This window comes from Vicugna pacos, chromosome 15 (genome assembly GCF_048564905.1).
Source record: "Vicugna pacos chromosome 15, VicPac4, whole genome shotgun sequence".
Taxonomy (NCBI): domain Eukaryota; kingdom Metazoa; phylum Chordata; class Mammalia; order Artiodactyla; family Camelidae; genus Vicugna; species Vicugna pacos.
Genome location: NC_133001.1, coordinates 21,011,274 through 21,036,525, shown reverse-complemented (window position 1 = coordinate 21,036,525; position 25,252 = coordinate 21,011,274). Strand labels below are relative to the sequence as shown.

Sequence of the window (25,252 nt, the reverse complement as noted above, 5' to 3'; positions counted from 1 at the left end):
GCAGGTCAGTCCCTTTGGCCTCGTCCTGTGTGGCGTCACTGGCCTGTGGGCGGTCAGCGGATATGGAGGCAGAGGCCACATGTGACCGTGTGGTTCCTAGGTGGGAGGAGTAGATGGAACAAACCCGGGGTATGCTCATGGTGGAAGCTGGGTGGCAGGGCCATGGGTCTCACTGTATTGCATTTCTATTTCTGCGTATGTTTGAAGATTTTACATGAAAAATTAAAAATAAATATACTAATAACTGCAAGGGTTAGTTTCTCACCACACACATGTACCCACACCTTTTCGTTTGTTTTTTTCCCTTTCTCTGCCTTTTTTCACTTGTAAAAGTAACAGATTCTTGTAAAACTGTCAAGCAGTACAGAGGACTGTGAATCCACATTCCATGAATACAGGCAAGGACTGTGTCGTGTGTGCTTCTTGTCACCTCTTTCTTGTGCAGGACACTGCCCAGCACTAGTATGTGCTCAACTGAATGCAGTTAGAGTCACTGTTCCTCATGAGTGGAAGGGGCCTCTGAGGCTGTCTATTCCAATTCCTTCATTGTACAGATGGGGAGACTGAGACTCTGAGGAGAGGGTAACTTGCTTAGGGCCCCTGAGATCGTTAGTGGCAGAACCATAAAAAGCTGTCACTATCCTAAAGGCAACCTTTGTTGGGGGACCCCCAAGGGTACCCCTCAACCACAGGGCTGGTGAAGCCCCCATCTGTCCTACCAACAGCGCCTCCCATTCCCCGCACCCCTCTGATCCCTTCTTGACAGGAGCTGAGGGCTTGGGAGGGCAGATCTCAGACTAGAGAAGGCTGGAGTGAGGGGCCCAAGGCTGCTCTGCACCGAGACTCTCCCTAGCTTCCAGATGCAGCCTCAGACTCACTCTCAGAGGCTGATGCCCACCCAATGGGTGCCCTTCCTAACCTGGGGCAGTCCCACCTCCTACCCCAGCACTAACCCCCTATATGTAGTCAGTGAAGTGGAGTTTGCATCCTGATGCAAAGGGGAACGTAAGAAGGTATTTTCTTAAAGCTAACAGATCTGCTGTTTTTCAGGCTTAAACAGAGGGTGGGATGGGAGGTGGGAAATCACACAGTTCTAGGCTAATGACCTAGACTCCCCAGAGCCACTCTCTGACCCGCAGTCCCAGAGAGCCCAAGGTTTTCAGGGCCACAGAAAGGAACAGCTCAAAACTATTCCAGGTGTAGATGTGTTTGCCCAGATGTGCCCAATCTAAGAAGAAAACCACTCTAGATCAGGGGAGGGGTTTCACTAGAGGGTCTAGATCTGTGCTGTCCAACATGGTAGCTACTGATCATGTGCGGCTACAGAGCACTTGAAAGATCTGGTCCAAAGTGAGATGTGTTGTCACTGTCAAATGCACACCAGATTTCAAACACAGCATAAGAATGTAAAAGATCTTATTATTAACTTTTGTATTGATTTTATGTTAAAATGACAATATTTGGGGTATATGGAGTTAAAATATATTATTAAAATTAATCATTCTATCATTTCTATCACTTTATTTAAGGAAAATTGACATAGAACCAACTACATGTATTTAAAGTGTAGAGTTTGCCTTGCCCCGGGGAACTGCAGAGCTTTCTCCCGCACATAGAAACCCCTCCTTCACCCTGGCTGGTGAATCCCCTTCCTCCAAGACCCAGTGCAAATGTCATCTTCTGGGGAAACCTTCCCAAACTCCCCAGACAGATGTGCTCCCTCCTCTGCATCACTGAGCCTTTATGCATCTCTCTCTGGCTTCTCATGTTGAATTCAAGGTGACTGTTTATGCATCTGCCTCCCTGACACCTACCCTTCCCCCCAGCCAGGTGGCCAGTCCCTGGAAAAGGTCGGTCTAGGGGGCACAGAGGAGAGATGTACCCAGTGCCCCCACCTCCCCAGCACCTGGCCCAGGGCACTGGTTGGTTGAATTAAATGCAATTAAGCTGGCAGTTGGCCTGAGCCAGGGAAGCAGAAGGCGCAGAAGAGAATCTAGATGAGCACTGTTCAGCAGAAATACAACGTGAACACATGTCACAGTTTGTAGTTGCCACATTCAAAAAAAAGGAAAAGTTAAAAGAATCGGATAAACCAATGTTCATAGCTCCTTTATCCCTAGGGCAAGGCAGGTTCCAGGAACTGGGAACTCTGAGCAGAGGGGAGGCAATGAGATGGGGGTGAGGAGAGCACAGGCTGGAGAAGGGCCTGCCGGGCCACGGGGAGGGGGCTGGTCCTTGTCGTCCAGGCAGAGACACTGCGGAGCCGGGGAAACGAGCCAGGCCAGACTGCACTTTAGAAGAACGCCCAGAGGAAGAAAACAGGAGTGATGAGTACTTGGATGATGCCACTGGGAGTGAACAACAGGGACTAAGTTTTAGAGAGCTCAGAGGTAGACTGGACAGGAACTGGCAACTAAGCAGATGTGAGGCACGCAGAAGAGCACGACCGTGGGTCGGTTCACGGCTGGTGCTCTGGAGGGATGAGGGGGGGTGCCATCCTCTCTGGCCTAGACTCTGGCTACAGCCTCCCAACAGATGTCCTGGACTCTCACCCTGTCCAGACCACCACCCCACTGCCGGCAAGAGAGCGAAACCCCCTAACTGTCTCCTACCGGCTCAGTTTCCCTGTGACTTCCAACCACCTGTGAGATGAACTCTCACTTCCCTTCTATGCCCACAGAGCCCTGGGCAAGTGGGGCCCACCCACCAGCACACACACACACATACAGGGTGGAATAGCGCACTGGCTCTCCACCTCATGGTCTCTTGGCCTGAGAGCCTTGTCACATGGCTCAGCCTAGACTGAACACAGAACCTTCCCCTTCCAGGCATGGTTCGAGGTTCCTTCTCCAGAAGCTCTCCCTGAGGACTTCAGACCCCCGTGCCGATTGCACACTGAGCATCACCCTCTAGAACCTCTTTCATGCCCACTAAGTGGTCACTTCTTGAGGGCGTTGTCAAAGCCTTTTGTTTTGGGGGCTAGAGAGAGATCTGAGAGTAAGCTGACGTTGGCAGGAACTGCCTGAGGGAAGCTGAGATGAGGGGATGGATGAGGGCAGAGCCCCACCAGCAACACTCGGGGCACTGGGATTTCGGACCCAGCACAACAGGGAAAGAGGGTCAGAGCTGCTCTCAGCAAACAGGAGAGTCACTCGACTCTTACTCTGAAAAGTCCTGGGGAAAGCTCATTTTATCACAAGGGAGGAAAAGCTGTATGAAGATAAGAAAAACAGCCAGGGATCCCTGCCCTTAATATATTAATAACTAAGATGAAGATGACAGAACTAGCATACATAAAAGGACCATCAAAACACTGGACGTCCAACGTTTTAAATAGAGCAACAAATAGGTATGACTTAAGGGCAAATCTGCATGGAATTAACTAAGCATTTAATGAGTTCTTATGATGTAGTCAGGTCATCCTAGAGCTGAAAAGATGACTCAAGTGAACCTAAGCCCTTGTCTCCAAGTGTTTACACTCACACTGGGGAAGCAAGGTCCACGCCCATGAAGACACCTGAGAATGAATCCATCCCCAGGTGGGGAGGACCAGTTGATAAATGTCACAGGAGTCTGGAGCAGGGCTTCCAAACTTTCCTGTGCCCATGAAGTACCCAGGGGTCTGGTTCAAAAGCTGATTCTGATTCAGTAGTTCTGGGTGAAGCGCTAGCGTCTGAATGTCTCACAGGTTCTGAGTGGAGGCCCAGGCTGCAGGCCAGGGACCCACCCTGAGCAGCCAGGACCTTAGCGAGTGAAGAGAACCGTGTGAGCTGGAGCCCTCGAGGAAGGCTCCATAAACAGGACTGGAGGCAGGGTGGACTGGACAAGCCAGGAGAGCGTCCTGGTGGAGGCGGCCGCTGCAGGGACGCCGAGCAGACGTTAGCGCACAGGCGGAGAGAAGCGCGGGCACGGGAAGTCCATCCGCAGGAACTGGAAATTCTTATTAGCAAGCGGCAAGAACTAGAAGGGACTAAGTTCTGTGGAGTCTTAAATGCCACACTGCAGAGCTGCAATTTAATTAACAAGGGGCTAGAGAGCTGGGGTTGGTTCTTGAGTCATGTTTTGCTGACACGTTCAGGAACAGCAGAACAAGAGTAAGAACTACCCATCCATGCACAGGATGAGGGGAAATGAAGTCGTTTCCCTCACTTCCTACTTTAACACTTTCAGTTTAGCTCCTTGACACTGTGTCTGCACACCCTCGCCTTAATCCAGGGCAAAGGCTGGCTCCCCGAGTCCCAGGCTCCGGAAGCCTTTTAAGTCTCAGATGACCCATGAACACGAGGAAAGAAACCTTCCACGGTTCTGTGCAGTCTTTCTTTCTCTCTCCACGGAAGTATAAACAATTCAACAGCACATGATGACGGCAGGGGCGTGGGAGGCGGGGAGGCACATTAATTTCCTCGAGGCAAATGATAAGCTGGCAGGTTTGGCTCTATGGGAGGAGATAAAAGCTCCAAACACAGCCGAATGCCTCTCGGGAGCCGAGCCTGGTACGGATGCAAATTAAAATTAAAACTATATAAACAGCAGCACAATCGCACCATTCAGGGCTCCTTCATTAGAAGCCAGCCCTCCAGCGCCACTGCCCACAAAGACAACTTCCCTTTCTTCTCCCTCCTAACCAATTTCCAAGCTGGTCAACAAAAGGAGGCTAAGGACAAAAGCAGTTCTAATTGATGAGGCTCTGGGGAGAGGGTCGTTGGGGAGATTCATTTTATGTGTGCAAATCACAAAGCAAATGTGATGTGTCAGACCAGCTGAGGACAGGCTTCCGCGGGGGACAGTGGAAGTGCCAAGTCCCTCCTCTCAAGGTTCCGCACAGTCAGATAGAAACCCAACGGTCGCATCCACCAGTCCAGGCCTCCCAGCGCCCGAAAGCACCACTTCCAAAAATGTTGCCTTGTGGAGGGGTACCCCATCCAACAGCTGGGTGGGTGACCCAACAACTGACTACCACGGCGGCCTCCCCTCTTTACTGCAGAGGACAGAGTTCATTCATTGTATTATGATGAAGCATCTTTAAGGTGGGCAGTCATTGGGGTGAGGAGACTCAGTTTTACCTGAATCCACTGCTTACTGAACGTTCAGGCCCACAAACCACGGGTCTCCTTGATTTTCTCATCCCCTGCGCCACTCCAGGAACCTCTTCAAGTGACAGTACTCTCCAAGTGTACTTTTCACCCACATGCCATGAAGATTTCTTCACTGTTCCAGATTCCTTCACACTCAACCCCCAACCCACCCTCCTCCCCAAGCTTGGAATTCCCTACTATTTTCCTGCTGTCCATCTATATCCTCTTCAAGTCATGAACCTCATGTTTTCTCATTATAAGATGGAGTAATGATCCTTGCTCCACTCATCTCATGACTGTTAGGAGACTCAGATGAAATGAAGGACATGAAAGCAACTATAAATGGCATAAATATTTCTGCTGAGGCTGTAGCACTGGACCGTTTAGTGACTGCCAAAAATCTCTCTCTTTATTGTTAAATGAAACCTTTTTTTAAAATAGCCAATAGGACAAATGAAGATTCTTGCACATCAACACCAAAAAGGACTTCCATCATTTTTAAGTGATGGAAACCCAAACAGCCAAAGCGAGCCATTCCCTGACCCCTTAGGGGTTCCCCAGAGTATCTCCCCAGCATGTGCCTCGTACTCACCCACTGCTTCACCCAGTTTATGCTTCCAGCCACACTGTTCTGATGTCAGGCGAAAGGGCTGGTGCCTGGGTCGGGGAAAAACCAAAGAGAGTAGTGAGAATGAGAGGATATCTTTTCTCTAACTCTGAATGTTGCTTTACTTTGCCCTTTTAGGGAGGAGTGTATCATTTAGAAAAGGTACCATGTTTGCAGTGTAACTGGTGGCAGCTGCTGCGGATGGGGGCACTGTTCTTTCCACACTTGTATGCCAAGGAGCAAAGGAGTGGAGAGAGGAGAGAGATATGAAAGTCCCATGACCAGCCTGCCCTTTCTACTCTCCACAGCCGGCCCAGTGGTCACTGAGTTCTATACTCATTCTCTCATTTTCCCAGCCGATAAGGATAAGGAAGGTGCTATCTGCCACAGACACCCCGGCTTCAGGGGAGGAGAACCCAGAGCTGGTGGTTAATAGCACATGACCCGGCACTGTTTTCCTCAACACTTCCACACCCTGGCTGCCTGAGACAATGCTGCTGACAGGATAACAATGGGGTTGATGTGCTCAGGTCTTAAAAGTCTTCTCAAAACTACATTCACATCACCACTTGTATGGGCTTCCTAGGGCCACCAAAACTAATCACCACAAACTGGGTGGCTTAAAACTATAGAAATATATTCTCTCACACCTGTGGAGGCCAGAAGTCCAAAATCAAGGTGTCAGCGTCAGCGGGGTTGGTTCCTTCTAGAGGCTCTGTAGGAGATTCCACTCCATGCCTCCACCAGGGGCAACCTGTGGCATTGCCTGGGCTGTGACTGTCACTCTGATTCCTGTCTCTGACTTCACATAACCTTTTCCTTTGCATCTGTGTCTTCTCTTCTTATAAGGACACCTGTCACTGGACCTAGGCATCACCCTAAGTCCAGGATGATCTCGTCTCAAGATCCTTACATTAGACTACAAAGGTCTTTTTTCCCAGTAAGGGCACCTTCACAGGTTTCAGGGTTTAGGACTTGGACATATCTTTGGGGGAACGCTATTCAACCCATGACAGCACCCAAACAAAGGGGAAAGGAGAAGATGAGGAGACTACATTGAGCCTCTGTTTAAAACTGCAGGAGTTCATGGGGCAAGGTGGGTACTGGAGTTATGCAGCCAAATTATGGTAGCAAGGGCCATGGGTGGGTCTTCAGCTTGGCCGTAGTGGGAAAGAGGGGACATGGGCTTGGCATCTGCCCTCCACTGAGACCCACAGAGGGCACTAGTGGCTGGAACAGCAAAGTAACAGGGAAAGAGCCACGTCATCCACGTCTCTCCCCACTTACCCACCACCATCCTCCACCTCACTTACCCTGCTGGGTAACCTAAGGATAACCCTTCTTTCTACCCTCCTGGGGGTATAAGCGAGGCAGCAGCCCGGGCTGAGCCCTGGCAACTCTCCCAGCAGCCTGTCTGCCCCGGACTTTGCCTGCCTGCCTCGTGGAAGTCCGCCAGCTCTCTCTGCTCCACATCTGCTCAAATGACTGCACTTCTACTCCTGGTTTGTGAACACAGGATTCAGCACATAACTTTCTTCTGCTGCTGTTCATGTCCTCCAAAACTTAGTTCACAAAATCCAATCTAAGAATCATAAAAAAGCTTCACCATGTACAAAAATTCTAAAAGTTCCTTTCTCAGAGGAAGAGAAAGGAAATATTGAATGAATCACCATTCCTGAGTTTCAAAGGAACACTTTCTTATTAATGTCACCTTCCTCCAAGAAATCCGTACAAGGTGTAAATAGACAGAAAAGGTGTGTCAGTGATGTTACCAAGAAAACTGCTGAGTCCTGAGATGTAGGCCTCAGTCCAGGCCATGCCTGTAACATGGGTCCTTATGTCTTGTTTTTCAGGCCTGGCATTCATTAACGGTTCAAAGTCAAACTTTTCCCAACACGGCTAGGAAGAGGAAGTCTGGCAAATGTGATCTGAAAAGCTTCTATGGATCAGTTTAGCAGGTATCTGTTGAGTGTGTACCTCGTGTGGGTCACTCTGCTGGATGCTAGGGATACAGCCAGGTACAGCAACTCGGACGTGGCGCTGCCTTCAGAGAGAGGGAGGAGGGGATAGTGATTAAACTGACCATCATGCAAATAGTGGTAACTGAACTAAATGGTACAAGGCAAGAGTGTGGGGTGTCACGGGAGCATACATCAGGGCAAGTCGCACACAGATGATCTGAATGGAAACACAGGACATAGGTATCCCAGTGATAATGAAATCTCCAGTGGGTCTCCTCTGAGGGTTTATACACACCCCCCACCTCCTCTCTCAGGGACGGTGGATAGAGGTCCTTGCCCCTCTCGGAGATACAAGCATTTGAAGCAAATCTTCAGACAGATTTTGGGACTGTGTGCTTAGTGAGCCCAGAGGGAATCCTAGAGGCTGGGAGGGTGGGAGAGAGATGCTCTTGGGAAGATGAAAGCAACAGAAGCAGGTCCCCAGGGCTGAGATCAGAAAATAAGACTACAACCACCTCATACTTGTTAGGATGGCTGTTATCAAAAAAGCAAAAGACAAATGTTGGCAAGGATATGGAGAAATCAGAATGCTTGAACACGGTTGGTGGGAATGTAAAATGGTGTAGCTGCTACGGAAAACAGTATGGAGGTCCCTCAAAAAATTGAAAGACAGGACTAGCATATGATCCAACAACCCCACTTCTGGATATTTATCCCAAAGCATTGACAGCAGGATCTCAAAGAGCTATGTGCACTCCCATGTTCACTGCAGCGTTACTCGGAATGCACAAGACGTAGAAACAACCTGAATGCTCACCAGTGGATACTGGATAAAGAAAGTGTGGTAAATACAAGGGGACATTTTTCAGCCTCAGAAAAGAAGGAATTCCTGCCAAATGCCAGAAGGAAAGTTTCACTTTCAACTGTTGACAACAGTGTGGAAGAACCTTGAGGTCGTTATGCTAAGTGAAGGACGCTGCTCACAGAGGACAGCTACTGCACGATTTCACTGATGTGAGGACCTAAAAGAGTCAAACTCATAGACTTAAGAGAGTAGAATGGTGGTTGCCAGGGGCTGAGAGGAGGGAGAAATGGAGTTGCTGTTCAACAGGAATATAATTTCAGTTATGTAAGATGGATAACTTCTAGAGACCTGCTGTACATGTGGTGACAATAGTTGACGCTACTGTATTATGCACTTTAAAACTTGTTAAGAGGGTAGATCTCCTGTTAAGTGTTTTTACCAAAAGGAAGGAAGGAAAGAAGAAAGGAAGAAAGGAAAGGAAGGAAGGAAACAGGAGTTTAGACTCAGGGCTGACCAACTACAGGTCAAATGCAGCCTGTTGCCTGTTTTAGGAAATAAAGCTTTATTGTAACACGGCCACATCCATTCATTCACATAATGTCTGTGGCTGCGTTGGCACCACAACAGCAGAGCTGAGTGGTTGTGACAGTGGTTGTGTGACCCACAAAGGCTGAGCTACCTGACTACCCTGTACAAGGTGGTCGGCTGTTGGCACTCCCCACGCTTCTCTTCTTGCTGTTCCCCTACTGGAAAACTTGAAATGGTTCCCTACTGCTTATTAGACTATTACTCAATCCACCAACTGAGCTCAGCCTTTTTTCGCCACAATTCTAACTCACATGCTCCTAGGTTGCTACGTTCAATGTCCAATACATAGTCACCAGACACATGTGGCTATTTAAATGTAAATTTAAAGTAATTACCCCTGGGCCTTTGCAAATAAATTTTGCTGCCCCTTGCGTTAAATTCTGTGGTGCGCTTATCACCACACCAGAAGGTCTTAAACATCTTGAACCGGGCTGCTTTGGAGGGAGGAGAATGGAAAGGAAATCTCAACAAGAGTCCACTTGCTAAGAGCACCAGAGTGTACTCATAAGCACCTCCTGTGAGCCAGGCTCTGTTTTGGAAATATCACTGCGTTTCCCTCAGGTTAACTTAGTAGGACTGATCGTTCTCATTTTATTCGTGAGAAAACAAAGAATCCGGGATGTTAGGTAAATTGCTTAAGGGGCAGAGCCGTATTTAAACTTCAATCGGTCTGCCTGTTGCATTTTATCACTGCATCCAACTTCCTACACTGTCTGCTGCTGAAACATGTCTATAGGATATTGGGAAGAATGCCATTACTTTGGACAAAGAGATGATCAGTAGGAACTACACCAGTGGAATTCACTCTGCGTAACGGACAGAATCCGGCTGCTCTGGTTGCCCAGTGTCACTGTTTTGGTTCCTTCCTTAGAGCCTTGGGGCTTAGGAGGGTCAGTTACCATTGGGACTCTTTTTGAATCGAGTTGGGCGCTGCAGTAAGGGGGCTAGGGAGGAGGGGGAAGTTTGCCATATTATAAGACCATCAAAGAGCTAGTGCTCCCTGCCAGTTTGAGTGCCCCAACAATCACACTGTAAACATGCATGGTCCTCACACAGAGAAAGGACCAGGATTGGGAGGCAGTTTTGGAAACCACATGAACAAAGGAAAGTTACCAGACGGATGTTTAGTTCAGAGAGAAGCCCGCCAGCTGGGCATTATTTCCTGAGGAAGCCCTGGCACACAGAGAAGAGCAGCCTTCTGTGCGTTGTCAGAGCTCAGAATGAAGGGCAATAGTTGGAAGAAAACGGAAGCAGATTTTATCTTAAAGGTTGAGAGAATGTTCCAGCAACTGGAAATAGCTAACAATGGAATGAGCTTTTGAAAGGATGAGCTCACCCAACTCTGGAGATGTCGAGGCAAGAGCAAGCTGACGTCTGTCAGGGATGCTGTGGCATGTATTTCTGGAGTGTGAAAGGTTAGACTGGCTCCCATCTACAGTACCCCCCAATTCAACAAGCCCACAAGTCTGTGAACAAAGAGAACAGCCCGAGGACCATAGTTGTTTAAATCAAATTTGCTCTTTCAAACTCCTTCCACATCCTAATCACAACATCTCATTAAAAGCTAGTGACTGTTTTCAACTATGCCCCAGTCACCTACGGTCATATTCCAGGACTAACTGATTATTTATGACATAACCATAAGAAGAATGATTTTTCAGTTTGTCGAGTGAAACTACCAGATTTCTGGCTTTGGAGGAGGCAGAAGGGAGTGGGTGGTCCAAACAATATCAGCTAATATTTACACTAAACTTTGCCGTTTACAGGGGGACCTAGATCCAGTTAATCTTCACAGCAGCCTGCAGAGGAAGCAAGGCATGTTAGTCATTATCATCCATTTGTACAGGAAGGGGTTGCCTGGTTCCCCCACAGCAGCAAATGGCTACAGACCTAATGAGTGACACCTCGAAGACAGAGGGGATCATGTTGGTAGACATCATTTTGATCAGTTTCCTACAGAGATTAGCTGAGAGTTTATGATTATTAAGTAAAATTTCTTTGCAGTGTTTGTGGGGTTTTTTGGGTTTTGTTCTTTATGTTCTTTGTTTCTGTTTTTTTTTTATTGTAGTTTTTAAATTAATTTTTAAATTAATTTTTGAGGGGGGAGGTCATTAGGCTTATTTATTTTTTTGCTTATTTTTAATGGAGGTACTGGGGATTGAACCCAGGACCTTGTGCTTGCTAAGCATGTGCTCTACTGCTGAGCTATATCCTTCCCCCTTTGTTTCTTTTTTTTTTCAACTGTAGTTGATTTACAATGTCATGTTAGTTTCTGGTGTACAGCGAAGTAATTCAGTTATACATACATATATATAATCTTTTTCAGATTCTTTTCCATTATAGGTTATATAAGGGTATTGAATATTGTTCCCTGTTCTATACAGTAGGTCCTGGTTGTTTATCTATTTTACACATAGCAGCGTGTATCTGTTCATCCTTAGCTCCTAATTTATCCCTCCCCTACCCCCTGTCCCCTCTGTTAACCATAAGTTTGTTTTCTATGTCTGCGAGTCTCTTTCTGTTTTGTAAATAAGGTCATTTGTGTCATTTTTTAGATTCCACATATAAGTGATATCATATGATATTTGTCTTTCTCTGCCTGACTTAGTTCACTTAGTATGATAATCTCTAGGTCCATCCATGTTGCTGCAAGTGACATTATTTCATTGTGTTTTACGGCTCAGTAATGTTTCATTGTATACATATATAATGTGTGTATATATACCACAACTTCTTAAATATATATATATTAAGCAACCTAAGTTGCTTCCATGGCTTGGCTATTATAAATAGTGCTGTTATGAACATTGGGGTACATGTATCTTTTCAATTAGAGATTTCATCTTTTCCAGATATATGCCCAGGTGTGGGATTGCTGGATCATATGGTAAGTCTATTTTCAGTTTCTTAAGGAACCTCCATACTGTTCTCTATAGTGGCTGTACCAATTTACATTCCCACCAACAGTGTAGGAGGGTTCCTTTTTCTCCACACCCTCTCCAGCATTTATTATTTGTAGACTTTTTAATGATGGTCATTCTGACTAGTTCGTGAGGTGATACCTCATTGTAGTTTTGATTTTCTTTGCAGTTTATGTGATTAAAGTGGTCAGTTTGGCACACGAAACCTGGCAGAAGTGAATACATTGCTCAGAATATCATGTACTTACGGTATACACTTTTTACAAGCCCACCACGGTTTCCCAGTGCTTAAATTAACAGAATGAGTTGCACATCCTGAGGATGCATTCAGCTTGGGAGGCTGGATAGATGCCTCAAGAGATAATCATCAAGACTCATGCCATTTAAATATAGGTTGTCAGTATTGTTCATTGCTCACATCAGTGGTATCGGATTTTGTATCCTGTTTACCCATCAGTTCTGGACTGAATCATCCTCTCTTCTGTCACAACACTTGGCTTTGGAGGCTCCCAGAAGGAAAACAATGTGCAAATGTTAGTTAACCTATGTACTGATCAGAGAATGCTTGCAAACTGACATCTGGAGAAACTGTCCAGTGCTGCTGGGGTTCTATTAGAGTGTTTAATGGGCCCGTGGATGACTGGAGAGAACCACCTTCACTTCTGAAACTGAAAAATATCCCTCATCAGAAACATGCTGACCAGCATTTAAGGCAGGCAAAGCTTTTAGGTAAAGAACTGGGTAGACAGATATATGGGGTCTGGAAGGGGAGAACTCCAGGCAGAGGAGCCACTTGAGTAAAGGCAGGAAGGCATGAAAATGAAGGGCCCCTTTTGTTTACCCTGAGTACGGAGTGTGTACAGGGGCACACCAGGAGGCTGAACAGGGGGCTTTAATATGACATCCCTCCCATGGCAAGTTCAGGCAGTGCTTCATACTGTGGTCCAGTGCTCATCAAATATGCATCAAAAGCCCTTGGAGGGCTTGTAAAAGTGCAGCTTTCTGGTCCCCACCTGCAGAGTGTCTGATTCAGTGGGTCTGCAGTGGGACCCAGGAATCCGCATTTCCACCCAGCGCCCCAGTAATGCTGATTCTGCTGGTCCAGGGACCCTCATTGGAAACGACCACTACAGTCAGTCAACAGCTGACAACTGTTTTGAGGAGGGAAGTGAGTTGATCAGAGCTGTGGGTTTCACTGTCTTTATTTGATCAACTCAAACAGTCGATAATTCTGTAAGAAGATATGTAAGCAAAGGAATGCGTAAGGAGAGAAGGAATTAACCCAGGCAGTGGGAATAGTGGGTGTATGTTCAGTGGTGAGATCTGATCAAAGCGGCTAATTTCTCACCTACCAGCAGTGGGGGCTAAGGGAGATGAACCACAGGACCCATGTTCCTCACAGGAGAAGAAGGAACCTCAAAAGTTTAAGTTACCAGATAAAGCATGTCATGTATAAAGCTCTAGAATGGAGTTTTTAACCCTCTAAATTCATTTTCTTAGTGTCCGTTTTTCTACAGACACTTATCACTTTAGCCATCAGTGACCCCATTGGCTGTCAGAAGGAATGTCTCATAGCTTTTCTCTTCCACTCTTGGTCTCCTAGGTGTGAAGAGGAATGAGGCATTATGGGATTTAGTCTGAAACATCCCCAGTTTCATTTCCATCACAGAAATGGCAACTAGAAAGACACAGGAAAGGCCCAAAGATCTGCCTTGTCTAGCAAATCCTGACATGGTCCAAAGAGGAAAGTCAACATGGTGTTCTTCTAGGCTAATCACTAACAAAGATGCTACCCTAACCCAGATGGGTATGTGCTTTAGGGCAGAGCAGAAGGAGGAAAGAAGGGGGGAGGTTTTTTACCAGTGAGTAGATACATGAGTATTAAATCCTATCCTATTGGCTTGGTGGATGTAAGAGAAAGCTATCACTATCCACACCGAAGTATTACTGATGATTGGCACTTAATGCATGGCTTCATTTCACATTTTATCAAAGGTCTCCTAGAGTCAAGAGCTATACCCCTGTCTAGCTGGAGAGTACTATATTCTAAGATTACACTGCAGAAGAGTTAACTCTGTAACATAGCAATTGGAGGACCTGGGGTTTTTTTTCCTGGTCCTACAGCTTTGAATTTGGGCAAGATCTTCTCTTCACTGGACCTCAGATTCTTCTGGTGGGAGAGGAGGGAAGTTGTACCTGGCTATCTGTATGATCCCTGCCATCCCTGGTCTTCAGTGCTTCTTCACCACCTATGCGGAAGCCAGCTTTATGGAACGAGAGTGTCCTGAGCGGTGGTCACAGCACCACCCGCCCAGGACAGCTGGTTTTAACTGAACCCTGATAAGTTTAATTCTCTGGTACGATGAGCATTTACCTCTGTGCTGGGCAGAGAAGACCAGGATGGAGAGGGCTCAGTACAAACAGGTAAGAAAATGATCTAGGACATGAATGAGCTCCTCTGATTAGAGTGAATGAGGGAGGTTCAGTCCTCATCACCTCATCTGCAGTATTGGGAGCATCTATGCCACAAAGAGAACCAAATATCATCCATCACTGTAAGGGATTTCCAACGAGGCGCAACACTCCTCTTCACATTCAGATCACTGAGGTCAGCCAGTCCCATACTCAGCTCACTCTCATACTTTCTCTCCTTACTCATCACTCCTGGATTATGTGCATATATGTCCACTTCCGTAACCACCCATCACAGCGTGATTCTCTCTGAGGACAAGGGGCATAGTTCGTTCTTCTTTACCTAATCTTTGTTTTCTGAACCCAAGTCTGGAAAAACAGTTAAGGACACAACTGTAATGTCTTTGAGTCCTAATTCTCCACCCAGAGTCATTCCTGGAAGTCTATGCTCCCCATTAAGTCCCCACCATTCCCAAAGCACTCCTTGACTTCACTGCTCAAAAGAGGAGGAAGATGGTCCTCCCCTGTAACTCTTGGCTGCCACCTCAGGTGCAGAGGAGCCCACAGAGCTCACGGCTGCTGCAGTGGGGGACCAGGGCCCTGCCTCCACCTGGCCTCTTGTCCACTGTGGGCCCCATCTCACAGTTTCTGCTCCTGAGTTTTTGCTCATCACAGGAGGGGAAGCTTCTTTCACCAGTGATGATAGTTCCTGTGATACTCCTCCAAACTCCCAGGGAAATCTCATTTCTCCATTTAAAGCTCTGTCTGCAGGGGCACAAAGTATTCCCAGAGCCAGACAAGAGGGTACTGAATGATACCTTCCCATATCTTACTCCCACCAGCCATGAGCTGATGTCCAAGGTCAGGATGGACAGGAATGTACATTTTCTCTGCCCCACAGTAAGTTCCCGCTCCACCTAAGAGTGGTAGGATCACCCACTGTCTCCCCTCTTAATATATAATTATGAATATAAGTGAAGTTTTTATAACACTAGGGCTCAAAGTTCTCTTTTATTATTTTTTTCCTCAGAAAGTCTTGGGATATTTTCAGAAAAATTAAGTGTCAACAGTCTGTTCTGAGTTCCTGGAAAGGTGACTCTTTATCACATTACTTCTCTGCAGTGCCTTTCACAGCACTTTGACCACAAATGACAAATGTTTGACAAGCAAATAAGTATATCAGATAATTCACTCTCATCTGGGAAAATGCAAAGCAAAGCCAAGAAGTGAAGGGCATGGAGTAGTTAGTTTGTAGGGAGAAGTGAGTAGAAGGAGAGGGAACAGACTCCTGCCTGGGCAGCACATGTTCAGACGGGCAGCAGGCGTGCAGGGGGAGGGAGGCTGCGAGCCTGAGAACCGGGAAAGTAGGGCAGGGCGTGGGAAGAAAGCAAAGATCGTGTCTGGAAAGGGGAAACAACAGCGTGAAGAAATGAGACAGGAACAGAAGAAATCAAGGTGGGAAGATGCCAAAGGCCTATTTTGCCCAGATTACAGCTACCTCATCAGAGAAGGCTGAGATAGAGAAATGGCAGTATGAACAAGTAAGAAAATGATGTGGATACCATACAGGTAACTCCATCCTCTAAAGACAGGCAAGAGGTAAGAGGCTGAGCCACCAAATATCTAAGACTCCACTGTAGGGGTCCTGGTCTTAGCTCTGGTCTCCATCCATCTCTCTGTCCTTTCTGAACCCCATTAAGACTTCTGAGGACTTGACGTACATCACCTGTGGGGTTACTGTCGCCTCCCTACCTGGAGTATAAACTTGCTCTCCGCCGGTGCGAAGCCTCACAGGCTCCAGCTGTCGCAGCACCCAGAAGAGTGCTGTGCCTAGGGGAACCACTTACTGATTAGGTTACACTCACAGACCAGTGAGGTGGGAAGCCCCATGAAAAAGGCTGGCAGGACCCCCAGGCAGGGCCACTACTTTCCTACCAGCACCATCCGGTTCCCTGGCCCAGCAGCATTATCTCGCTTTTTTGCCTCTGAAATGGCTTACTTCTAGGAAAGTGGAACTTATCCCTAAGATTCTATTGGTTTCCTGAGCTAACTCCTGATTGGCCCATTTGTAGTGCCTCATTTGCATGGAGCTCACTCCTGGTTGGTCCATTTCTATTACTCCTGATTGGCCCATTTCTACAAAGCTCATTCCTAATTAGTCAACTTTGTTACATCTTACTTGCATATGATGTTCAAAGTGTAGACTGGCAGCCTATAAAAGCCTGTGTAAACGTACAGACAGGGTCCAGAGCTTGGAGTATTAACTCCTCTGGGCCCACCAGCATAATAAACCAAGTGCTCCAACCCTCTGAGTGCTGCTTTCTCTTGCCTGGATCCAGGTTGCTGTCACAACTGAGCTGTAACACTGAGCTGTAACACCAACACCCAGAAAGATGGCACGGACCTTCCCACCAGTCTGGCCTGGGAGAGCACAAGTTTTACACCTAAAAACCTTTCTTTAAGCTCAAACACCTAGTCTGAAAAAGATCTCTGTCCACTAAATATTCTCACAGGACTGTTCAGATGAGAACGTGAAGGACCTTTTCAAACTTAATCCAACAAGTATTCCCTGAGTGTTAGGCACTTTGCAGAGATTGGGTCTATGGGGAGCAAAGACACAGCCTTCCATTTCTTGTAGCTCACTAAACTGTGGGAAGACAGGCATTAAAGAAGAAATTACATGTGTGATGAGGGTTACCAAAGGATCGTCAGAAGCACTCAGAAGCTGGGCAGCTGGTTCTTTGCTATGGCCTCGGGCATCTCCTGCCTATCCTGGGGATAGTATGTAAGGGCCAAAGTGGAGGCTGATAAGGGGAAGCTGAGGTTGGTCCACTCACCATCAGCTACTTGGTCAAACAGAAATCAGAGAAGTGATTTCTGTTTAAGTCAGGCCAGGAAATAAATGACACATCATACATATGATGCATCTATAACTTGTAATATCCTCAGATGGCCTGAAATGTATTTTCCCAAGTGGCAGCTCTGTTCAGTGGCAAGGCCAGTAACACCCTGGAGAACTGGAGGCTCCCCCTTCCTCCGTCATCTACAGCAAAGCTATGGATTCTGGAAAAGACAAAACGGACCTGTGAGCAATGGGCTGCTGTCACAAAAGCCACGTGCAGGATGTCTCCAGGAGAGAAAAGTAATGGCCAAGTCCTTGTGTGAGAAATAAGGACGTGGATTAGAAGCAACAGAACACGTGGCAGCAGAAAGAAATGAAAGTGGAGGAGACTAAAGGTCCAGGGAAATAAAAATCCACAACAGTCCAGCATTTGCGGGGCAAAGGGCCAACCTCGTGTATCTGAGCTGCCTGGAGAGACTGTCATTGACTGACAGGAGTATTGTACAATCTCTGGTCTCAACTCTCCCAAGTCATTAAAACAAAAATTATATTACATTAAATATATGATATTTAAGAAACCAAGACTGTATACTACAAAAGCTTAAAATCTTTCTTTTTTCTGCTTGAAGAGGTAAATTTTAGATACTAGAAAAAACGTGGTATTTGGAATACATCATTGCCTGAGAAGGCTAGAAGTTGGAAAAACAGAATGTTATCGTCTATAAGAACTGTGCATCCTCACCTAAATAACTAAGCATCAAGATGGTGATTACCACAAATAGGAAAAGGAAAGTTTTACATATATGACACTGATGTTGATTACACAAGACAGAAATTTCACAAGTGTTCTGGATGTTGTATATAAAAACTCCTCTGAAGAGCTAAAGATAGGCCCCAGGGAATTCTGGTCGTAGCAAGTCATCCATGAAACCAGCAGCTCCTCCCCAGGTATCAAAGGCTACGAGCCCCCACAAGGGGTTGCTGACAGCCCAGCCTCTGAAAGAGCGACCAAAATCAATTCCAATTATGAGACAATGACATTTAGAGGACAGTGAACACGAGGATGATTGTGTCAGGGCGCCATTTGCCAGAGTCAAATGCTTGCATTTCCAAACGGCAAATCCGTTTCAGGAGCAGATGTCTGACCATGCAGGCCTGGCTGTGCTGAGAGCTGTGGAAACTGTTTTGCAAGCTGCCATCATTAAGCAAGTAATAACACTCCTTAAGCCCGCATCAGTGCCTAATGAAGACAGGTTTCAACTCATCAGCTGCCACACCCATGGTCTGAAAGCATCACAAAAAGGATAAGTATGCATGCAATAAAATGAAGTAGGGCAAAGTTAACAGCTTCCAGGTAAGCTGTGTTGCCAGAAAGCTGGGCCTTCTAGAAGCAGCAGGACAGAGGCCCAATTCCCAGCGCCCCTACGAGACCACCTGCCTTCATCCCTCTGAACAGGTGGGCACAGAGGGGGCTTGCTGCATCCCCAAAGTGCAAGAGGGGAGAGGGACCTGGGTGTGCAATGAGTCCACCCCAGAAAAAACTTCATTCCTTCTCTGAGCTTTGTCATCCTCCATACGGCTGGGAACCAGGAATATGCAGGCTTCTACACAAAAAAAGGGTGGGTTCAGTCATCGATGGCATTTCAGCCGAAGGCCAAGAAAAGGAAGGAAAGGACACTGTGTTGCGTCCATCACCTCCAGCCTCAGCCACATTCTTCGGTTGAGGGTAGGCACCACCGATGCTGTGCTCAGCACCACACACTCTGCAGTCACCTTTTCTGCTAGGAGCTGCCTTCTCTGGGCAGATTCCACTCATTTGCCCTCAGAAATCTGAGAAGAGTGGTGAGGAATCGGTGGGGTGTAGTGAAAAGGGTATGGCTTTGGAGGCTGGTGGACCTTAGTTCCAGTCTTGGCTCTACCACTGACTTGCTGGGTCGCCTCTGTCTTTTCCACTAACCTCTCTAGGCCTCAGCTTCCACAAGTATAAAGAGGGATTAGTAATATTTATCTTTCTACACACACCCGAGTGTTCAGAGCAGCACTATATACAATAGCCAAGACATGGAAGCAACCTAAATGTCCATCAACAGATGACTGGATTAGGAAGTTGTGGTATATTTATACAACAGAATACTACTCAGCCATAAAAAAGAATAAAATAATGCCATCTGCAGCAACATGGATGTACTTGGAGATTGTCATTCTAAGTGAAGCAAGCCAGAAAGAGAAAGAAAAATACCATATGATATCACTTATACTGGAGTCTAAAAAAAAAAAGGGACACTATGAACCTATCTACAAGACAGAAACAGACTTGCAGATATAGTAAACAATCTTATGGTTACCAGGGAAAGGGGTGAGAAGGGATAAATTTGGGAATCTGAGATTTACAAATGTTAGCCACTACATATAAAAATAGATTTTTAAAAAAGTTTCTTCTGTATAGTAGAGGGAACTATGTTAAATATCTTGTAATAACCTTTAATGAAAAAGAATATGAAAACAAACATATGTATGTATATGCATGACTGGGACATTAGGCTGTACACCAGAAACTGACAGATTCTAACTGACTGTACTTCAATTAAAAAGAAAAAAGAAAAAGAAATAAATAAAATATATGAATGGCCTTATTTACAAAATAGAAACAGACTCAGAGACAGAAAACAAACTTATGGTTACCAAAGGAGAAGGGATTGGGGGAGGGATAAATTAGGAGTTTGGGATTGGCAGACACAAACTACTACCTATAAAATAAACAACAAGGTCCTACTGTATAGCATAGGGAACTATAGTCAGTATCCTGTAATAAACCGTAATGGAAAAGAATATGTATATCTATGTATAACTGAATCACTCTGCTGGACACCAGAAACTAACACAACATGATAAATCAACTATACTTCAATAATATAATGATAATAATACTTAACTTTCATATGTTTTAAGAATTCAAGTAAAATCTAGCAGAGTAGTTGGCATAGAGGAGTTGGTGGATCACCAGTAGCTACTACTATCACTAATAAATTATCACATGGGTGTGTGACCATGTCCGGGTGACCAGAAGGAAGGTGGGAAGAAAAGAGACATTGGCACAATGAAACACATCTTCAAGTGTAAAGAAAGATTTTTCAGACCACCATGTATCTCTCCTCTAGAAAATGTTCACCAGGCCAAACTCCTGCCTCCCTCAAAGTTATTAAGAGCATGTAAACATTTTTTATTTTCTTTAAGCAAGTTTCCCAGTCTTGTGATCTGCAGCAGGCAAGTTTCATCCTGTTTCCATGGGTAAGAGAAACTGAGGTGCAAAAGATCACCCAATTCTCTGAGTGAGTCAGAGGCACCACCCAAACATAAACCCATGGGCATCCCTGTCTCCACTCCTTCAGGACCCAAAATGTTCTAACAAATGATTCATGTTGGTAGAAATTCCAATTTAGAAGAGAAAAAAAAAGCTAATCCTACAATGGAGAGCCCCTGTGTTTGGGGTAACCAGGAAGTTAATGACAAGAGCCCTGGGCAGGGCTTCCACAGAGCATGCTCTGACACCGCCCTGTGCCAGTCTCTTCTCTCTTGATTGGGCCTCATTCTTAAAGAAGTTGAACAGGAGCACAGATAGAGGGAAACTGCAGCACACCTTCCTCCCTAGGGCCTTCTGGACTCAACCACAGTGGGCGGGTCCACTCCAGGCATCTGCCCATCCCTCGGATCCTGGCTCTTGAACCCAACTCTCCAGGTCTTGGGGACATACCTTTCCACCTGCAGGCTGATTCAGAGTAGGGTCACTGAGCCTGGGTTGGGAACAGCATCCTGCTTGCTATTACAAAAGGAACCAGCTTCATTAGAAGCCAGCCAGTTTCCACTACTTCACAGGATTTCACATTGGATTTTGTGTCCTGCTTCATCAGATTAGTCTCCCACCTCTGGTGGTCTAACTGCCTCCTGCATACACAGCCCTGGACGAGGGCCTTTCCTTATGAAACTTGGCAACTTCACCAAGTCCGGAGGGGGATGGGGGCAAAAGGCTACCACAGACCATTGAAGAAGTCCCTTCCCTCCATGTCCTTCTATTAGATGGATAGTTCATGATTCCACTGGAAGAACTCAACCCTGGAATTCAAGCCTTGCTCATTTAGTTGGGTAGGGTCCTGGTCATGTGCATGTAAGGGCACAGTACAAGTAAGGCTTTTGTAAATAAGCACCTGGTCTTGTGCCCAGCAGAGTGACTTGAACATAATAGGGACCAAAATGCCTGCTGAATGAATGAATGAATGTTCATTTCGTTGGAACATATGTACTCATTTCATGTCTTGCTACTTATTAATTATACCTTAAGGGATAATATACCAGTCATTACAAATGCAAACTCAAAATACGTTCCTTCAGAGACACCATTAGAATTTGGCTATGTTCAGAAGAAAAAACTCAAGGACCCAAATCAACTATCTCATCAGTATTTTTTCCTGCTAAAACAACACAAAGCTCCATCAACTGTTACTCTATTTCAGGGACCACAGACATTCCTCTGTAGTCAGGGTGAGGAAAGCAAAGCAGCTTCTTGCGACAAGCTCAAAAAGCCAAAGAATCTAGCAACCTAGAAAGGTCTCCCCGTATGACTCCGCTGCCACGGTCACCGAGACAACAGCAACATAACAAATACCGGGGGCATCAGCTGGCTGGAGAGATTGCTGTTAAAACGCCTTGGGGCTCGGCCCCTGGTGTCTCCTCTTTCCACGTTTGCCAGCTAAATCCACTGCAGCAGTTCTGAAGCTCTGCGACATGACACAGAAATGCGCCCTCTGCCCGCACAGTCCTCGTGCCCCTCCTCTTTGTAAATATTTGCTTTAACCGTAATCTGTAGCTTTCCCAAGATTATGTCAGGAGCACACATTTTTTTCCTCATCCATATCTGTGCTAGGACAGTTGCCGCCTTGCTGCACCTTCAATTCCTGCCTCCAGTTTTACTCCCCAGACTTCCCTCTGGCCTTTCTGCTCTGATGGGGGCATTTCAGAATCAGAACCCGGCAGAATCCTTGAGCACAGAGATCATTCGTTACCCTTCCTCTGTAACTCCTATGTGCCTCAGACACAGGAGGCACTTGATAAATATTTTTAGCAGACTGGTCTGTTCATTGTCCCTCGAACTAGTGAAGCACATTCCCATCTCTGAGCACTTGCTGAAACCTTGCCTCCTGCTAAGAATGCACTCTCTGCTCCTTCCCATTTATGCAAGTCCAGACTGTCCCTCAGGACCAAAATCAAGCCCTCTTAGATCTCACGGAGCCCTGTTCTCTTGGTAATTAACATAGCATTAAAAAAAATTAGTTTGAGTCTACATCTTATCCCCTCAATTAATATGAAGTCCTGTAAGTTCCATCTGGGCTGAAGCAACTTGCCAGAACCAAAACCAGGAGAAAGGGGGTCCAGGGCCAGAGCACTGCCTCAAGGGTAATGTCAGGGGTCTTTCCAAATCAGACATTGGGACGACAAATGAAAGACGCCTACGCGGAGGTGGAATCCATGTGAATGATTCAGACTCAAAGGCAAAAGCGAAGGAACAGAACAGGTGCAGAAGCTAAGGTTAGGATGTGGTCAGTCCAGAATGACGCCCTCAGACAAGATTCATTTGCCCTGACACTGCTATTGAAAATCCAGGTCTTGCCCCTTCTGGCAGGATGACTTGGCCCTTAGAGTAGTACTCCCCAGCTCTGGCATGGATACTTCCCAGTGTGAACTGTTGAATCCCTTATGATAACACCTCTGTCCTCACCTGGGGTCTGGCACAGTGTTGTACAAATAGCAGGAAGGAGGGAAGCAAAGAGGGCAGCAGGGAGCCAAGAGGATTGCTCGTCTGCTCCCCTCTGCCAGTTCAGAAGGCCAGCGCCAGCCCAAGTGCTGCCATCCTCACACCCACCATGCACCCACCCACACACCCAGTTGTCTTTAATAACTGCCACATCTTTCATGCTTTGGGGAATGCTCTAATCTCTCTGGTAGGTTTTGAGTTTCCTCAAGCACGGGGACTTTATCTGCCCTTTGTTGTATCTACCGCTGAGAACAAGTGCTGGTTCCAGCCTCCAGGATGAGCTTGCAGAGTCTTGTTTCTCTGCTCACAAGGGGCTCTGGGCAAGATTCTGCTTCCAGTTAAGCAAGGGCAGCTGGGACACCCCTGTCGGTTCAGCCATTCTGACTTTGCCTAGTTTCCCACAGTTATCTCTTTCTCCATCACACCCAAAACACACAAAGACAACTCTGGCAAGAGGGGAGCAGAGTCCCCCCTCAAATAAGGCTTCCCTAGGCCTTTGCCTGTATGGGGGTGGCGATGAGGGACTGTCCTCATGATTTTTCCCATAGCCATCAGCAGAGAGATGGGGCTTAACACCAGGTCCATGTTTATGGCCCCATCCAAGTCCAGCCAAACTCACCGCTGCCAAGTTCACCAAGAATGGACATGGTCTGAGCACGACTTGGACTTCAGACTGGATCTGCCCTGTATCCTTCTTTACTATTTTTCGAGGCAGGATCACATCGAGGGGAGGGGAATGTTAGTATCACGATGGCCTCTCCCTCTAATCACATGCAAAGTTGGAAAACTAAGTATATCAGGGGAATTCTGAGCAGTTAAAATAGAACAGGATCAAAAAAACAAAACCCATACCCTTCATCAACAAAAGAATGTGAAATTCTGCTCCACTAGGTGAAATCTGATTTCAGATCAACTAAGTGCAGAAGAAAAAAAGCCAGTGTTACAGAAGAATGAGTTAAAGCAGCCAAGAAAAATCCAAACAGCAAAACGGAGGAGGCACGTGGTTATTTTTATAATCAATGTGAAAGAGTCAGGACTGCGGGAGAGAGAGGCTGACCTGGTCACAGCCACAGGGAAGCAGCACCCTGAGAAGACAGGTGGGCTGGGACTCACCTTTCCCATTCCAGGCCCTGTGTGTTATCTCAGAGCAAACAAAACTTGTCTCTTATCAGCTGAAGTTATACCGACCCTGTGGCCAGGCCACACAGGGACTGTGAAACCCACTACACAGATAAGAAAACCAAGTCCCAGAGGGATTTGCTCCAGGCCTTCTAATAGAAAAATAAAGGTAACCACAACTTGGATTTGGCAGTTCTAACACCAAACTTAGAACTGCCTGTTCAATCTCAGGGGCCGTTGGGCCTCTGCCGGAAGGGAAAGGACTCAGCTGGTTAGTCAGTGGGCTGGAGCTTTTTTCATCACTTTTAAACAGGAAGTGAGAGCACAAACTCCTGTCCAACCCCTAGCCTGCCCTGTTATCCCTGTAGACCCCCAGGCTCGATAGCCTTTCCAAGGCTGTGGACTGGCCCTCAAGCAAAGGCATGAGTCCGGCGGACTCTTTTAGGCCAGAGCTGCTTCTGGTGAAACAAATCTCAAGAGAGAGGTCTCTACTAAGGAGGCCCCAGCCAGCTCCGCCGAAGGGAGAGAATGGGTGGGTGACAGGGCTTCCTATTTTAGGAAGTCTGTCAGTTCTCTATCAGCAGAGCCTGGGCCTGCAGCCAACAAGTCCCTGCAGGGAGGAAGAGTGAGGAGCCGGGACAGCTGTGGAGAACTCACGTCCCACCGCAGAGTCTCGAGGGCTTCAGGGAGGGGTGACCTCAGCCGCTCTGAGCTCGGGCTGCAGCAGGGCCGCTGTGGCTGGGCCCCGCTTGCACCTCAGCGGGGCCGAGCCGCCGCTCCGCGCAGCCTCGCGCTGAGCCCACCGCGGGGGGCGGGGCTTGAGTGTGCGCCCCTCCCTCCCTGCAGCGTGTCCAGAGGCGAACCGGCCCATAGCTGTCCTCCACCCCTGCTGCAGCTGTGGGACCCTGGGCAATTTCCTCATCGTGAATAACGACAGCAACGCCTCCTTCACCAAATACCGTGGTGACTAACGGGAATATGTAAGTGAAGCAGCCAACACGCAGTGGCCCCTCAACTAGATGGCACGTGTCCCTTCCTCCCAGCAGGTATTCTGAATCCCACAGCCTCCGCCCTTCAGAGATTTTCTTGTTCTGTGTCGTCAAATACAATTTTCCC

At 46.9% G+C, this 25,252-nt stretch overlaps 1 long non-coding RNA gene across 1 annotated transcript; it reads right to left on the bottom strand.

Moving 5' to 3' along the window:
- Positions 1-2,261: 2,261 nt before the first annotated feature.
- On the bottom strand, positions 2,262-24,920 carry LOC140685693 (uncharacterized). Its single transcript, XR_012059016.1, has 3 exons — positions 24,794-24,920; positions 5,668-5,732; positions 2,262-2,348 (listed from the first exon to the last, which is right to left on the bottom strand). It is a non-coding gene; the product is annotated as an uncharacterized lncRNA (long non-coding RNA).
- Positions 24,921-25,252: the final 332 nt, after the last annotated feature.